The following is a 19,362-nucleotide window of genomic DNA, read 5'->3' on the forward strand; positions in this document are numbered from 1 at the left end:
TCTTAACTTACTTACCTTGACACATGTGGACATAGTATGGTCGGAGTGTTTTGTCTTCCATCAACATAGCTCTTATTTCACCTTCCTGCTCTATAGGATCGTAAAATTCCTCTAAGCCTTGTGGTAATCGAGAAAGAGCATTAGCTATTATGTTTTGATTTCCTTTTATGTACACTATTTCAAAATCGAATTCTTTAAGATACATATACCAACTCGCTATCCGTTGGTGCAGCAATTTACAAGTTAACAAAAACGATAGTGACTGATGGTCACAGTATACTTTTGTGTGTGTTACTCCAAAGGAAATATTCAAACATTTTAAAGGACCAAATTACAGGCAAACCCTCCAACCCCATAATTGAATATGAACTTTTAGCTTCAGATATGGTGTGGCTGTCGAAGTTGATTATTTTAGGGATGAGTTTTCCCCCTTCTTCTACCATTTGAAAAAGGAATGCACACAAACCCTGAGAAGATGCGTCAGTGCATAATCAAAAAGCCATCTTCATGTCTGGTTGAGATAAAATATTAATATTTAATAAGGCTTACTTGATGTTCTCGAAATCGGGTTTGACATTGCTTGTCCCATAACCAAAGTCCGTTTCTCCGGAGAAGTTGAGTAAAGCAGTACTGTTCATAAGTTGGTTAGGGATGAATTCCCTGAAAACTGAGACTAGGCCTAAGTATTCCCTTAACTGCCTCTTGTTTTGAGGAACAGGACAGTTCCTAATGGCATCAAGTTGTTTAGGATCTGGCAGTATGCCTTCTGAAGAAATTATGTGTTCTAAAACTTTTACCTTTTCTTGTCCTAAATTAGATTACTTGAGATTTGCTGTTACTCCATGTTCAGAAAAGCAGTTCAATACTTGTTCAATTAATCTTAAGTGTTCTTCGCAAGTGGGTGTGATGACTAAAAGGTCGTCAACTTATACTGGTTCCTCAAAAGTTCAGGCCCTTGCACTTTGTCCAGAGCAGAGATAAATACACCTTTAGTTACATTCAATCCAACCAGTAACACTTGAAATTCGAAGCTCCTGCCCCACATACAAAGTCGGACACTTCCGACTTTCTTCATGTAGTTTTATTTACCAATATGAAGACCAGAGGTCGTTTATGGTAACAAATTTAGCATTATGGAATTTCATAGGCTGTTCCTCTAAATTGTCTGCACGTGTTTAGACTAGTACAATAATATTATTTATGTCATGTGCGTCGAGGACCAAGTGCACCTTGCCATCCGGCTTACTGAGGGCCAAAATAGGACTACAGTAAATGGAAAATGATGGTTGTATTATGTCCCATTCAAGCATCCTGTTAATCTCTTTTCTTACTGCTTCCCTCTTTGTCCATGGTATGGGGTATGAAGTAGAACAAAAAGTTTCGAGAGGATATACTTCCATTTTGTACACAAAATCCTTAATGAAACCTGCTCTTTTTCAAATACATGTGTATAAGCAAGTATCAGTTACCTAAGTTCTGCTTGCTGTTCTTGAGAGAAGCGCTTTGATTCACTTCCCTTTGTGCTTATTGTGTCGACGTTTACCTGTACTGCTGCTGACTGTTCGTTGTTGTATGTGTTGATAAACATGACTATGGGATTTACCAATTCAACCTCAAAGTCGTGAGTAATTTCAGTTTTATATCCTTCATTACTTCCTCTCATTAGGTCTACTGCAAATGATTGGTTATTTACAGTGAAATGACATTGGCCCTTGCCTATATCAATTTGTTGTTGGTTTGTCCCAAATGTATCCATACCAATTAAAATCAACTATTAATTTCTCTACTATCAAAAAATTGCATCATACAGAAAACTGTCGTAATTGGATGGGAATTCAAGCTTGTATTTTGACTCCTTTTGATTTATGACCAGTCACAGTTTGTACCTTGTAATTTTGTACTGGCAGTGTGGGTATACGCCCATGTTTCTTCAGTTCTGGAAAGAATCCCTGTGACATCAAATTAGTCATAGCACCTGCATCAAGCACAATGGGCAGATCAAGGTCAAATATTCTGGCTTCACTAGTAGTTTGTAACTTGCCTCTGTCAAATTTCCCTGTGTATCCTCATTACTTTGTTACAGATCATCTTTCACATCACAACCCTGACCGTATCTGATGAAGCAAGTGTCGATCAAGTTCGTCCCCCACTCTCTTCCTAGATCACAGAATGGGGCCCTACTGTGACCGGTTCAAGTTCACCAGCTTTGCGGTGGCATTCTTATTCGCATTAGGTCATACTTTTACGGTATGGACTGTTGTTGTTTGATTACGCCAGTTAGTATCCTGTGAGGCTCTCGACTCAAATACTCTTTGCCTTTGCATGTTGTTTGGCATATGTGCGTTACTTTGCTGCTCGAATTCCACTGTCTGTGGAGATCCCACTGTCTGGTATTGTTTTGTGTTTGCCAAGCGATCGGCTGATTATTGCCGGTAGCTTGTGTCTGTACATATTGCACAGGCTGGCCATACGCTACTTGCCCATTTCTTTTAAATTTACCATTGAATTTATGGCTTTCGCCATTGCCTTTGTGATTACTGACACCATTACCATAGGTCTTTGAGGGGTAAGGTTGCCATCCATGTCGTACTATGAATCCGTTGTTTACTTGTTGGTCCGTAAATCCCTTTGGCACTAACTAAGTATTAACAGGCCTGGGTTGTACTGATCTCTCTTTGTATATCAGATCTATTGAGTCCAGTACAGACAGAAAGTATTCAGTGTCGCATTCCAGGATGGTAATGAGATTCCCCCTAATGTGGGTAGGTATATGACTCCTTAAAATTCCAGGATGTCTGCTTGAGATACCGGGTTCGTCCAGTATCTGGTTTTATTCAAATATTTTTCAAAATAGCTCCTTAAACTTCCATGTGTGCTGCTCAATGGAGCTGGGTTGAATACTTCACGTCAGAGCCTCTCTTGTGCGACTCAGTCCAATATTTATCCAGAAAGGCTCTCTCAAGCTGCTCACGTTCCACCATTTTTTAGCCCATAGCAGAACGTCAGCCTGTGTGTATCCAAGAACAAATCTAATTTTCTTGGCTTCAGTCCAGGTACAAGGTAAGACATTTCGAAGTGCTCTGATAAAGACCATGGGGTTTGTTCTTTTCCCTTCAGAGGTAAGTACCGGAAATTGTCGATGCATCAGTAATCCTTCATATGCAAGTAACATTGACAAATATACCTCGCTGCCAGTGACACGCGTGTTTATGTTCGTTAGTGAAGTAGTGCATGACAATTGCGCTTGCTCGAAAGGTACAGCTGCTGGCAAGTGTTGTTGCATTCTGCAACGTTCACTATTTTGTGGGTAACCAGTGAAGGTATCTAACTTCTCTAAAAGCATAGGTTTGTCTTCTGTCAAATGTCAGTAGTTTAAGCAATACTGCCTCATAACCTTTCCTCTGCTTCCTTTATACCTGACTCTATTTTAGCCAGAAATAGACTTTCTTTCACTTTTAGAGCTTCCCCAACTGTATCTGCACAAATCTTCCACTCTGATACTACCTTTTCAGCAAGAGTGCTACCCTTATCCAGTATCCCGGCATCAGCTTTTTCAGTTATTTCCTTTACATCTGCATATATCTCAGCTCTCTGTTTTGTGGCAAATTTTGACTCTAAACTTAACTCGCCCACTCTGAGACTTCTGTAGGTAAGTTTTTGCACACATTTTGCAGCTCGCTGACTGCGTTGGTCACTTTTTTTACCGGCGCATCCACTTGGGATTGCATCTCCTGAATTTGAGAATATGCTTCACTAACGTTTTGTAACTCACGTGCAATTTTTTCCTGTTTATCGTCCACGGATGATAGTCTTTCCGTTAAGGTATTTATGTTGCGGGACATGTCGGTAATTCGTTCTTGTTTTAGTTGGTTACCTAGCTCTGTTAACTTCCTGGATAGTTTGCTAGATAATTCAGTGTGTATAGTTTCGCTCACCTCACTAAATTGTTGACTAATACTATTCTTGAAATCGTTAAATGCCTGATTTTGCTTTGTAAATTGTTGTGCTATATTTTCCTGATTTTTGTGAACTGCTGTGTTGTTTTGCAAACTGTTTTATTATTTGTTGCATGAGGGTTGTCAAATTGCGTGTCTCACAAGTATTTACATTGTTTTTACGAACTGTTTCTTGTTCTTGCTGTCGCGATATCGTGAGCAATTAATCAAAGGAAGTTTCGCTGTTGTGCTCTTCAGTTTTACTCTTTGAAAAAATGTTTCCCAGTGAGAACTGAGAAATTGTCTCATCGAATGGGACAACGACCTCGTTGTTTTGGTTGCCATTGGCCAGTTCACGAGTTGGCACATTACCTTCAACTGTTGCCAACCTCGGATTTCTGGCATCTTGGCATATTGCATTTTGTAATGAATTTTCAGCAATGGCCTTTTCCTTTGACTCCATTGTGAATAGTTTTTAACAAAATTATGAATAAAATTTTTCAAAAAGGCAATTTTGTCTGTATCGGTACATTTCAATTGATGTAGGCTTAGCTGCATTTTCACTAATGAACCAGGTTATTGTCTGACATAGTCTTATAGAATTTAAATGACTTTTCTTGCATTTTAATCATGACTTTGTACAAATTTTCACCTTTTCTGTGCAAATGCACTTTCCATAAAGGATTTTAATTGGAAGGAAAAGAGATTATCTGCTGCCGGGTCATATATGTATACAGCATAGCAGCTTCCTACCTTTGCTGCTGAAATCAGCATTTACAACTTGTCTCTTTTGTAGACGGAATTTAATTTTAATTTGCTCCTTCAGTTGTTTTATCATTCCCAATCTCATGGACATGTAATAAAAATACAATAAAAGTATCATTAGTTTCTTGTAAGAATAATATGATTCATTTATCTCAAAAACTTTTATCTCAACAACTGAAAGGCCTGTTCGTATTTCGCTTGGCGCCATCTTGTCATGATCGCCATTGAATAGAGATATGGAAATGGATTAATAATTGCTTGAATAATTAGAAAAGTGATTGGAAAGAATAGTTGAGAAAATTTTGAATGTAATTTACGAATCTGTGCACAATGTTGGGTGGACTTTAACTGATAACAATATCAACAGACCTTGTCATTACATGCAAGGTCAATAAACATAATTTGCATTATTTACTGCCGCTTCCAGCAGTATACGGAACCAAATAATCACTGCAACCATTGACATTGCCGATCTGTCTACAGGTTATTAATCACACGAAGCACAATGTTTTCAGTATAAATAAACGAATTTCAATAGGTGCCTATCAGGTCTGCGTCATTACCCTCACATTAATTCCATTGTGTTTAATTTTGAGTGTGACAATGTAAATGATGGAATGCTCCTCCAGATACAGCATTAATTATTCTTGTCTGCACCGAACCTCTTGATGTAGGATCTCAGCAGTCAGTGAATGACGAACAGATAGGAGTTGAATTAATAACCATGGGAAAAAATATTCCTTTTCTAATAACTTTTATAATACTTTTAATGAATGGTTAAAATATACATTTTTAACAATGCTGGTACAATAGATCCAAGCGTTCATCTGTACGCTATCAGTTTCTGAAACATTAAGATTAAGATACAAGAATTCATAAACTGAAGAGCATATTTCTTACTTTGCTTCATACAGATATTTAACGATGCATCAAAACATTATCTTCTCCACAAAACAACTCGTTAATTTACTTTTGGCAGTGTCTTTGATTGATAGCTCATTCAGTTTACATGTAGAAAGTAATATGATTCAATAAAAAGTCACACAGCAGGAGATATCACAAGCCACATGCCGCTCAGTCAAGTTAAGCAAACCCTTCTTCCTTTGATTACAGACCAATTTGAAAATTACAACAGAACACTCTGTACTGAAACTACAGGCCCACCAAATCCATAATCCCACCACGAGATCCGCCCTTTTATACTCGGTTTTTCCAAAAGTGGACTCATCAGGTTCGTCAATAACATCTGACCCCCCCCCCCCCCCTCCCAAAGGTCCACTATACTTTAAAAATTCCTCACACACTTCCTCACCAATAGAGTACCTGTCAAGAATGGTAAGCTCACTCACATGACATTCATGAACACACAACCACACAAGCCGTCTCAAACACAAAAAATATGTGAGCTTTATGATATCTCTCAAGGCCAGCTTCGACATCTCAAACGAGATTCCTCTTTGGCTCGAATCAAACGCCATAATTTGTCTTTGGTGCACCTCTAGGCATGTAAATCATGGGTACAAGACATGAAACACTAATCAGGTGCATATGTTCGCTGCACTCATGACAGTGAACATAATCCAGTAGTAGCCCACACAACTGCAAGAAACGAAACACAGACATGTCTGTGCCTAGTGCCTCATTCAAATCATACTACAAAGGTAGGACAAAAAGTAAATATTGTCCAGAATGAAAACAAATTCACAGCAAATATCTCAGCATCACCAAGAATGAAAGTTAGCACCTAATAAATTGAAACAACTCACTATCAGACTAAGGTGTGAGTCAAAATATGTACACAGATTATTTAAAATTATCAACAAAAAGTTAACACAATATTTATTCTTTGGCGACATATTCATTTATTTCTGTTTATAATTAGATGCTTTGCCACAGAAGATACCTGATTTATAATCTATTGCTCGAAAATAAACAAATTAATACCTATAAGTGATATACGACACCATTGGTCAAAGCCAATGCGTTAGAACCCATTCTTCTGTGTACCCATCTGGCTTCAGTGGTAGCCCTAGTAATTCTTACTAGGTTATCAACAAAGACAAGGCATATGATATCGACTTTTTTGCTTTTTTATCTAATATTTACTGCACGTATTTCCTTTTTATCTTTTTTGGTGATCTTATCTAGTACCAAAATTATTTCCTTGCTATGTCCCAGTTTATACATCTAAACATTTTGAGGTTTCACTTAATAATGTTACTGTAGAGGTTGTGTTTGTTAGATTCTGTTACATTGAAGTAGCTGTTTGTGATCCACATCATATTCCTGTAACAAATTTAACAGGAAGGTGTGGCCAACTGAGTCACAAGCTTCTTTTAAAACATACAAACGTAATCACTGTTCAAATAGACTGGTAGATTGTAGTATCATCTTGAGATTACAGATCTGTTCTGAACAAATCGACCTTGTTGAACTCGATGTGGCATTCACTTAGCTTCTATTCCGTCTGTTACTCTAGTCTGGTGAAGAATTCACAAAAAATACTTTGTAGGCGACTGGCAAAAAAGAAATGTGGTGGTAATTGTTTGGCTTGATATTGCCACCTTTTGTCTATATAGTGAATCAGTGCACTTTTCTGATCATTAGGTACTACTTTATTCCCTCAAAAATTCACAATAATGGCCTGTAATCTGTTAAACATGCATGTGTCTCCAAACTTGAGCATCTCGGTAATTAAACTGTCATTCCAGGCGTAACATGATGTAGCTTATCTCATCATATGTTGGTGAAATTAAGCCCTTGTTTGAGATGGATCTGACGAAACTGTATTTTTCTGTAAGAGCTTCACAGTTGCGTAGTTTCTTGAAGTACTGCTTCAAGATGCCACAATTAGCTTTTGTATTTGTCTTGACAGTTCAATCTGAGTGATCTAAACAAGTACTGGCTAGTTTGTAGTTTGCTAGTTCTTCAGTACAAATCCTATATAAATTTTGCATCTTGTTCTGATAGAAGGCTATTAAATTTCCTCTATTCAAGTACATTTAATTTGTCAGATTTTTTTTAGAGTTTTTCTTTTGCATTTCCGGAAAGTTCTGCTGGGTCTCTGTACACCTATGAGTACTCCAATTTTTCCAGGCTCAAATAAAAATTTCCATTGTTCTATGATAGTCTGGCTTCCACCAACTGTGTTTGTGTATTCTTAGAGGTATATGTATTTTCTTTGCTTTTTCTTTGAATGGTGCCAAAAGGGGTATCTCATATTTGTATGTATGTTTTCAGCATTTTTATAAATTCCTATGCGTTTTCAAGTACTTTGGAATGATGGATGGTATTGTAGGTTTCACACGTTTTTGCTAACTAGGACTGAAGCGAATTTGGTTAGTTGAAGATAGTACTCGAACTCTAAATAACCATTACATATATACACATTAATGGTTTCCCAAGTGAATTTTTTGTGTTAGCAGAAGACCGTGTTACGAGTGGAGGCCGAATTGCACTCGTTTTAGCTCACGCAGGCTCGCGAGAGGAGGGAAGAACCATACTGACGTAAGGTCTGGAACATGACAAGGAATGAGAATTCTGAAAGCGGACGTAATTAGTTTGATAGTTATCTTTAATCCATTAATGATGAACGTCGCTCTTTCGACTTTTCAGAATACATTTTTGAAGATATGAATTATAGTAACTGAATATGGCGCCTTGCTAGGTCGTAGCAAATGAAGTAGCTGAAGGCTATGCTAAACTGTCATCTCTGCAAATGAGAGCGTATGTAGACAGTGATCCATCGCTAGCAAAGTCGGCTGTGCAACTGGTGCGAGTGCTAGGGAGTCCCTCTAGAAGCGACCTGCCGTGTGGAGGCGCTCGGTCTGCAGTCACTGATAGTGGCGACACGCGGGCCCGACGTATACTAATGGACCACGGCCGATTTAAAGGCTACCACCTAGTAAGTGTGGTGTCTGGCGGTGACACCACAGCATTTCCAGTGATTGTTACATGATTGACCTGGTATCCGCCCATATAGTTCATCGATAACTTACATGTCATTATTTTCTGTAGGTGTGTCTTAAGGTGTGTGGACATAAGTTGAAGGTGGGGCATTGTACATGGATTTATTTGATCTTTCCACTTACATTTGTTTTTAATTTGGTGAGAAATTCCTGATTATGTGTCTGCATCCCCAGTCCGCACCATTTTGCACATAGAAATCTCCAAGTATGATTTTAATGTGAGGCTGATTTATGTCTGCAGAAGTTGTGATCAGAATTTTTCAACTTTGTTTGTGTCAGTGACTTTGATCGTTGGAGTATGTGCATTCCTCAGAATACAGATCTTGTTGGGGGATTTAACTGTAAGAAGAGAAAGATGTTCTGAAGGGGTGAAATGTATCACTGAGCAAAGCATAAGTATATAGTACAGCACCTGTAACGTGCACGTGGGGCACACGATACTCGTTAAAGCCTGTCCTATTGTAAGTGAGCGGGTTTCACCTTATCAGAAAGGATTTTTGTATAGATATCGACCACATGTACCTGAATGGTGGCAAATCAGACTTATACCCACTCTGTAATAACAATGATGACACTACCAATTTAATAATAATACGGTCGCCAGCCTACTTAGGCATTAACTGAGTTTCTTCCCTGTACAAGTTGGTAGATTTTCATGCAAAACAACAAGTAGTAACACTGCATAATATAGTAAAATTTTAGAACCAGAAAATCTATTGAACTGATAGTTTCACATTCTATACTGATATGGAAAAACCATGAATACATAACACTACACTATAATGTATACTACAAAACTTCATACTGTCTATTAATCTGATTAAAATCGGACATGGGTTACCCTAGCAATAGCACTTTCGTGACACACACAAAATGTGAATTTTGATAAAGACAAAACACTGATAAATTTTGGCTTTTATGGTTCAAATGGCTCTGAGCACTATGCGACATAACTTCTGAGGTCATTAGTCGCCTAGAACTTAGAACTAATTAAACCTAACTAACCTAAGGACATCACACACATCCATGCCCAAGGCAGGATTCGAACCTGCGACCGTAGCAGTCCCGTGGTTCCGGACTGAGCACCTACATCCGCTAGACCACCGCTGCTGGCTTTTGGCTTCTATATTGACTTTAACTTTTGCTGGTCAAATCAAGGTGGAACACTTCAGAATTCAAATGAATAAAAAGGGGAGGGGGACCTTGAAACTGTTATGATCACTGCATTGAAAAAATTGATTACTGAAATTATTATGCGTTCAAGATTTCCAGTATATGAGTTACTACTATTTTTTCTTATTTACTGCTCATTTAAATACCTCTATATCTGTCTCGAAATAATTAAACTTCATTACTATATCAATATTAAAGTTATCTTTCAACTTCGTTAGACCTTTGTTATTCATTTACTGGTTCATTAACAAAACAGTTCTTTAAACACCATTCTAACATAGCTAGGTCTGCAAGTAATTATTATTAACACAAAATTTAATTTTTCATTTCGGGACACTCGGATTGCATAACATTTGGAAAGGACCCTATCTAGGTTAGTTGTGAGGATAATTAAATGACAGGAAAGTTCTGGTAAAATTTAGGTTATTATTGAACAGTTCACTCTACGGTCCATACAAATACGGTACTAAAAGTTTCAACCTGCTTCTATCGATGCGGCGGTTGGCGGGCGGCGAGATGGCGAGGCCAGAACACACATACAACCACAGCTATGGCTCTTGATGTATCGGCACTTTAATTCTTCATAGCGTTGCAATACTTTTCCATTTAGTGCCTATGGAATTTTGCCATGCTGTGCGGGCGTTGGAACGGCATACCCGAGGCTCAGTGAAAGTATGTCTCCCAGGAGAGCCTCCTTGCTCCAGAAGGTGTTGCTCAAACCAGTGCCAAACTCCAACTACTACTGGTGCTGAGCCCGTTGTGCCATGCAGTGCCCACATGCATCTTCCCGCGCTCACCTGCCATCCACCTTTTACCACTCCCTTACAGACAGGGTATTCACCCGAGGTTTTGCTTTCTGCGTATCCTAACACATTGCCTACGTATGGACCAGATGCACAGTTACAATTTTAAACATCTTACAACAGTCTCAACATTTGTTACATTTCAGTTCTATTACAATATTGCTTGACATTTGACATAAACATTAATATTCACATTGAAACTTGTTTACAGTTTTCTTAACACACTGACATGAAAAAAAAAAGAAATGAAATCAGAACATCAATTACACTAGTTTATCGAAAAATCAGATGGAAAAAAAATTTACTTATATGTACAATAGTACAGCGTCGGTGTTGTTACACACCCTTTCATATAATGTATGTATTATTATCTCTGAAGCCAATAATCCTTTTTGACAGATTCAGCAAACAAGGGAGCTGTATGAGCCACTCCGATGTTGAGTCATGGGCGCATTAGGATACAAACTCTACATTTACATGTTACACATCTTCTGAAAGACGAAAACCAAATTTCGAAAACAGGTTTTCGCTGTCATGTTTACATGCTAAGGTCTAAAGCGGATTTGCTAGCCCATTTAAATAAGGCGCCTGGAAAACAGCTGATACAGTTTTTGATTTTGTCACGACAATCACTGTCTCTCTTCGATAAGATGAGTCTAATATTTCTAATTATTCTTAACTGTACAAAAAGCCACTCCGTCCATATTAACCGGAAATTTTTTAAAACGAGACGAAACCTGACAGCCCAAGCACATTTCATAATCGATTTTGTTTGCACGTGAAAATCGATTGCGGAATTGGAGAACTGTCAGCCAGAAGTGGATTTACAGATTAGGTTTTGGAGTGTTTACAAGACCACCCAGAACCGGTATTGAGAAATCGGTTTAAGCAATCCCGTTTTGGGAAAGCCATGTAAATGGGGTGGAAGACAGTTTCGTGTTTACAGAGTTAATCTGTGGCTCATATAGCAAAACATGTGCATTTTGAACAGTTTATATATGGAGAGATGATTGCTGTTAATAAATAGTGATCTGGTTTCACTCCAGTTGCATTTTCATAATTTACCAGCAGATATCCTCACAGCAATAAACATGTTTTAGGAACAGTGGAGATCATCAAATAAGAGAAGTGACCAGGTCACAAAAAAGGGTTTCTTGTGGTGAAAATATTTCTCGTTGCCCTGCAGAGTTGTACATGGCTTGTAAGGAGACTATATATTAAAAAACCAGTTACGCTGCTATAACGTCTTTATTGAGTTGTTGTGATACTATAAGCTCATTTCGAACCCCATGGTCATTTTCAGGCAAAAACTCAATCTTGAAACAAACGTTCTTGTAGATTTTCTTTATTTCCAAATTGTGTTTCAGTTTTGAATTACTTACATCCTTAGCACAGCGTTATTGCTGGTGCAGTATAAATGTCAATATAGGTGGAGATAGTTAACCTTCAGTTTATGCAGGTACTGCTCACTAGTTTTGAGGTCATCGATTATTTTTGTATTTCACAGTTTTTAAGATGTACTATGGTTACATCTCTGGACTGTTATTCTGTTGGTTTGTGAGGCATTACGATCTTGCTGTCTTCACTGGAATTATCGTTACATCTCTGATTTATTGGTTTGCAGTGAGCTCAATACTAAGCTGGAGAGGCTACTATACGAAGCAAAGCTGTGATGCGTGATGTGACACTCGCCACCTTCAATCATGGCGAAGTGTCAAATTGATCTGCTACATATAAAAAAAATACATTTACCATTTATGTACACTATAACACGCTGTGTGTGTTTGGTTTATAGTTCATTGTTAGCTATCGCTTTCTACCTGATAACCCGTCTCTGCAAGATCATTTTCGCAATTATTCTGCGGTATTTCCGTACTGCCGCTATAGCTGCTGACAGATTATGCTCCTCATAAGTCTTACCTTTGTGGAAAAGATTTTTTACTTTCACTTTCACGTTATATTTCCTGAATGACGAAAGTATATACAGGCACAAAATTGCCAAAACTTTGTCATGAAAATGTCCTTATTATAATTACTTCATCAGATATGCGGCGAACTTTCACACAATGCCACATGTGATGCAAAGTAAATTTCTCTCTACATGTAACAAGAAAAGTTTTGTACATTTATTAGGCAACAAAACTGCTAAACCATTGCTTTGCTGCTAATTTCAGCTGCTAACAGGGCAAAAATCTTTAATCGTAACACAAATCACTTAACAGGTTGTAATTTTGAGAAAGGAAGGAAGTGGTAAACATCAAATAATAATTTTTATTTATTGTTTTGTGTCATTCAATATATAGTCACATGTCATACGTTGGCAAATGTAATTGGTTTCTCCAACCTTTGCCTTATGTCAGAATAGTAACCCTGCACAGCAGCTATAGCCTTTTTTATGTGCATTTAATTTAGCCTGAAGGTACCCAGTAGCAGTACGTTGTACACTCCTGGAAATTGAAATAAGAACACCGTGAATTCATTGTCCCAGGAAGGGGAAACTTTATTGACACATTCCTGGGGTCAGATACATCACATGATCACACTGACAGAACCACAGGCACATAGACACAGGCAACAGAGCATGCACAATGTCGGCACTAGTACAGTGTATATCCACCTTTCGCAGCAATGCAGGCTGCTATTCTCCCATGGAGACGATCGTAGAGATGCTGGATGTAGTCCTGTGGAATGGCTTGCCATGCCATTTCCACCTGGCGCCTCAGTTGGACCAGCGTTCGTGCTGGACGTGCAGACCGCGTGAAACGACGCTTCATCCAGTCCCAAACATGCTCAATGGTGGACAGATCCGGAGATCTTGCTGGCCAGGGTACTTGACTTACACCTTCTAGAGCACGTTGGGTGGCACGGGATACATGCGGACGTGTATTTTCCCGTTGGAACAGCAAGTTCCCTTGCCGGTCTAGGAATGGTAGAACGATGGGTTCGATGACGGTTTGGATGTACCGTGCACTATTCAGTGTCCCCTCGACGATCACCAGTGGTGTACGGCCAGTGTAGGAGATCGCTCCCCACACCATGATGCCGGGTGTTGGCCCTGTGTGCCTCGGTCGTATGCAGTCCTGATTGTGGCGCTCACCTGCACGGCGCCAAACACGCATACGACCATCATTGGCACCAAGGCAGAAGCGACTCTCATCGCTGAAGACGACACGTCTTCATTCGTCCCTCCATTCACGCCTTTCGCGACACCACTGGAGGCGGGCTGCACGATGTTGGGGCGTGAGCGGAAGACGGCCTAACGGTGTGCGGGACCGTAGCCCAGCTTCATGGAGACGGTTGCGAATGGTCCTCGCCGATACCCCAGGAGCAACAGTGTCCCTAATTTGCTGGGAAGTGGCGGTGCGGTCCCCTACGGCACTGCGTAGGATCCTACGGTCTTGGCGTGCATCCGTGCGTCGCTGCGGTCCGGTCCCAGGTCGACGGGCACGTGCACCTTCCGCCGACCACTGGCGACAACATCGATGTACTGTGGAGACCTCACGCCCCACGTGTTGACCAATTCGGCGGTACGTCCACCCGGCCTCCCGCATGCCCACTATACGCCCTCGCTCAAAGTCCGTCAACTGCACATACGGTTCACGTCCACGCTGTCGCGGCATGCTACCAATGTTAAAGACTGCGATGGAGCTCCGTATGCCACGGCAAACTGGCTGACACTGACGGCGGCGGTGCACAAATGCTGCGCAGCTAGCGCCATTCGACGGCCAACACCGCGGTTCCTGGTGTGTCCGCTGTGCCGTGCGTGTGATCATTGCTTGTACAGCCCTCTCGCAGTGTCCGGAGCAAGTATGGTGGGTCTGACACACCGGTGTCAATGTGTTCTTTTTTCCATTTCCAGGAGTGTAGATGCAGAAGAACTGGCTACTAAGGATTTAGTTTTTCAGATAGTCTCATATAATAAAAAGTTTAAGTGCCCAACTGCATATTTCTTTGTGAATAAACTGTCTGCACATGTAATAACTAAAACTGTAACTGTGAGAGGTTGTAGACAAACTGTTTTCTGTGGGCATTCTCGTTATGTCAGTGACAAGTGATGATGTAGCTGTCAACACTCAGCACTGAAAAATCTTGGGTGCTCACTGAATCTGCAAAGTTTTGCCCCTTACTTCGAGCATCCTGGCAATGATGGTAATGCTCATGCAATTTTTGTTCCATATCACATGCTGAAATTTTTTTCTAATAATTTAGCTGAAAAGGGAATTATTAACTTTGAAGCAGGAGATATGAAGTGGAACTTTACTTGGAAATTACGTTATCTGCAAGAGTGTGAGTCTTTAAAATTGGCCATTTCACTCTCTGGTTCACACATGAATTTTCATAATAAGAAAATGATTTCCATAATAAGAAAATGAATGTCTCTTTAGCAGCCCAAACAATAAGCTCTGGTGTTGCTGACGCCATTGGTTTTCTAGACCTAGAGAGTTCCCAGCACACAGAATTTCAGGACATCTCTGGCACTGTAGAATTTTTCAGATTTATTGATAAATTTTTTGCTGTGTGCAACTCTAGGAATGTCCCTGCTAAGGCCATTGAGAGCTGAATATGTAAATTATTGACTGAATTTCATTACAAAGCACAAAACTAGCTTGAGACATTAAAGATTGATAGTGTGTGTATTAGTACATTTATGAAAAACATTTGTGCTGGAATTTTTGATGTTTATGTGTGGTATTAGAAACCTCTCCCATGAGTTTCTGTTTCTTACGTATTTTTTAAAGATACAATCTCTCACAAGATCATCTAGAACTCTTTCTTTCTTGCATCAGATCTAGGTTGGAACAATAATCCTACCACATTACAGTTCCAGTATGCTCTTAGAACAATGTTGCTGAAGAAAGTGAGCTCTTTCAGTGTCCATGAATTTATGTGTGCTAAGAAGCAAAGTGATAAGTTCACTGATGATAGCAAAGATACTAGTTACTTTGTGGCTCTTGATTCAGCACTACTCAGTGAATACCAGGATAATATTATTTATTATATATAAGGATATGTTGTGAAAAAATTATGCAAATGTAAATATATGCTGAGTGCAAAGAACTTATCACTGTTCCCTAAATGTGCTCAAATGATCACACATACTGAAAGACTCCTGTGGCAAATCCAGTTGCCTTTACTATGAAGGTTAACAAAGGTTGTTTTCTTCGCCCATGTATAGCATTGTTTAAAATAGTGCAGCAACAGAAAAATGCTTTTGTTCTACTCCAGTGAGATTTACCTTAAAATAAAACCATTTTTACGACAGGCTTAGGAATCCTGTCTGTTGTTTCTTTGGTGAACAACCGAATGTATTTGGTAAAGCACATACACAAGTCTCTCCATTGACTGTGAAGACATGCGTGAGTCACAGTTAATAAGGAAATGGCATGGCAAGCCGTTCCACAGGACTACATCCAGCATCTCTATGATCGTCTCCATGGGAGAATAGCAGCCTGCATTGCTGCGAAAGGTGGATATACACTGTACTAGTGCCGACATTGTGCATGCTCTGTTGCCTGTGTCTATGTGCCTGTGGTTCTGTCAGTGTGATCATGTGATGTATCTGACCCCAGGAATGTGTCAATAAAGTTTCCCCTTCCTGGGACAATGAATTCACGGTGTTCTTATTTCAATTTCCAGGAGTGTATATTTAGAATATTGCTCAGAATAACATAGTGTGCAAAAACTTTTTTGTTGTTGTTCTATACAAGCTATTTCCTAATCGGCATTCTATCAAAAATAAGTTCACACTCTTTAAGATATCGTTTGTCACTTCTATTATATTTTAGAGGTTGAAAACCTCTTGTAGATAGACAGATTCACAATTTACTGATGACACCCAACCACACAGAATACTGGTGTGGGGCACAAGAAACACAGTGTACAAATCTCCATGCCTTAGGGGAATAGAAATGCAGAGTGAGGGCAAATTCTTTGGTTAGTTCAGTGTATCGCAAGGATTCCTTCTTTGCACCACTGTTTTTCAATTGGGTAACTATAAAGTCTAAATGAAAGCCACTAAAACGTTCATGAAGAACAGTTACCAGATTTTCATTTGCACAGTTTCTTTTTTACAGCACAGTAATCAACTTCGCTCTTGTTTTCATCTTTTTTTCACGTCGCTTAAGTTTCATTGGCAATCGTCTCACTTTTTTCCTAAAGGCCACAATTCTGTGAGGGACATCAGTCTGAACACTTGCATCACATTTATCATGATTGCCATTGGATTCACACAACGTATATGTAGCTTGGGTCTCATTCATTTATTGAAAAAGAATTAAAATAATCCATAGCAACAGTTACGAGCGACTACAAATTCAGAAAGATACATTAACAGGAATGTGTGTCCTTGTTGCTAGTTAAATACATGGTTTTACCTCAGAAACTGATGGTTTATTCCACACAAGATGCCTTTTCCGATTGATTTTCACTTGCAAATGGCCTGGAAAACTGTATAAACTTGGTATATCGTCATCCTTCAGCAGCGGTCTATCAGTTCCTGGTCAGAATACGTAGCTGTCTTTTGTAGAATGAGAGCTGAAAATGAGACTATGTTTCGATGGAGTCCAGTGTTCTCTTCATACTGCAACCACCCATTTCTTTAGAAGTTCTGGATGCAAGTGAGGAAAACTGAAAATATTTTAAATGTCTCTTTACAGGATTTGAATTTCTCGAATACTATGTTTTTATTAAGTTTATTCATTGAAGATTTTGTTGGGATATTTGTGAATATGACAGTAAATTTCTATTTCTTCCAGAATATTTAGTTTTGAATCTTTCAGTGTTATGTGCAAGATATCTACAGTACGTTCTAACTGGTTTATGTGATGATTTCCTGTTCTGATGTGATGATAGAATGTGGATTTGTTCGTGTCATTATGTCTTAAGTATTCTTGATACTGTATTTTGAGATTTCTGCCTGTTTGGCCTACATAGAATTTGCCACTGTCATTGCAATTGATTTTATATACACTTGCATATGTATGTGTTTGTGGATTGGTGGTTTGGTTTTTCCAGATGGGATTTGTGTTTTGATGTTGTGTGCAATGCGAAAAGTAAATCGTACTGTGGTTTCCTTTAATATTTCGTTTAATTTGTCAGATATGGCTTCTGTATATGTCTGTGGTATGTAGTTCAATTTTTTTGTCATGTTTGTTTCTACTGTCAGTGTTATGTCATTATGTATTATGTTGTGTACTGTCTTTGTGTGGTTTTTTATAGTCGGTCTGCTATATTGGGGCTGTAGTTGTTTGTGTTTGCCATCATTTTTAGAGCTGCTAATTCGTTCTGAATTGCTGGATTTTGTAGTGGGAGGTTTATTAATTGTTTATAATGAAGTGTAAATATGGATATTTGTGTACTCTGTGATGGCAAGAGTATTCATCTATGATGTCTGATGCATGTTTTCTGTAAATTTCGAATTCATGCCAGTTGTGTATGTTATTTTATCGTTAGATGTAGGAAATTAATTGATTTGTTGCTATGTCGGCTTTCCCAGTATCTTAACAGATCAAATTATTGTCATTTCTTCAGCTGCATCAAACTGTAATCTGCACAAAATATTTCTGCGATCCACCTGACTGCCATCATTAGGTTAGAAAAGCTATCTTGAGTATAACTAATTGAAACTGTTAAAGACGGAACCTTTATATGCAGTGAAAATACAAAAGTGCTTTCCCTGAAGTAATGTGCAAGCTCCCAGACGCTGCTGCTGCCCCTGACGCAAGAAGAGTTGCAGCGCCTCCAGTGGTGAATACTGGCGAAAAACGATATATCGTTAAAAATTTATTTATTTATTTACATACCATAAATACAAAACAGTGAGACATTCACATGGATGTAGGATGTGTCAGATTATTACAAATTACACGAAGGGAACACATAGAAAACCCCTCTAGCATGAGGAGATGTTGGTATAAGAGAAAATACACATTAACAGGTAGACAAAATTACACTTAAAAATGGTAAAACAAAGGTAGGTCTTAATAACTACATAAAAGACATAGTAATTGTAACAATGATTCCAACTATCATAATGAAGGAGAGTACATCAGATTTAATTAAAAGAAAAAATCAATGAGAGTTATTCTTCAACCAAATAAAAGTAATTATCTATTAGATAGTATTTGAGCTGTTGTTTAAATTTGAGAAGCTCACAGACAACTGATTACAGTCATGGTGATAGAGTACTAAACATCATGCAGCTCACGCAATGGACTATTTTTTGTGCAATACTAAGTTTTTTAACTCATGATGGAAGTCCATCTTTGTCCTGGTATTGTGGGTATGGTATGAATCATTGGTTTTGTATAGTGTTCATTTTTACCAATCAGACATAACAGGGAGTAGATATATTGACATGCAGTTGTCAGTATGCCTAATTTTCTAAAAAAAATGCTTCTACAGGAAGGACTCCGCTCATTATCCTAATAACTCTCTTCTGAGCAAAGAATATTTTTTTGGAAAGTGGCTGATTACCCCAGAAAACTATTCCATACAACAATAGTTCATGGAAGTAACTGAAATAAGCAGTTATTGGACGTTCTGGTCACAGGCAGTGGAAGTATTACGAATAGAGAATGTTACTGAGCTGACCAGACATTTTAGATTGCTGTCAATGTGTACACCCATGAACCTGGATGACTCAACTTGTAGTAACTCACTACCACTGCATTTAATACATAACAGATACTCCACTTTTTTACTTGCTTGCAAATGGAC

General features: G+C 38.8%; 1 protein-coding gene across 1 annotated transcript in view; it reads right to left on the bottom strand.

Annotated features, from left to right (window-relative positions):
- Window positions 1–18,276: 18,276 nt before the first annotated feature.
- Window positions 18,277–19,362, bottom strand: part of LOC126189918 (52 kDa repressor of the inhibitor of the protein kinase-like) — an 80,464-nt gene continuing 79,378 nt past the window's right edge. The window contains exon 3 of the transcript XR_007538256.1: window positions 18,277–18,397. The gene's annotated coding sequence lies outside the window, so the exon portion shown is untranslated. The remainder of the gene's footprint in view (window positions 18,398–19,362) is intronic.

This window comes from Schistocerca cancellata, chromosome 1 (assembly GCF_023864275.1).
Source record: "Schistocerca cancellata isolate TAMUIC-IGC-003103 chromosome 1, iqSchCanc2.1, whole genome shotgun sequence".
NCBI lineage: Eukaryota > Metazoa > Arthropoda > Insecta > Orthoptera > Acrididae > Schistocerca > Schistocerca cancellata.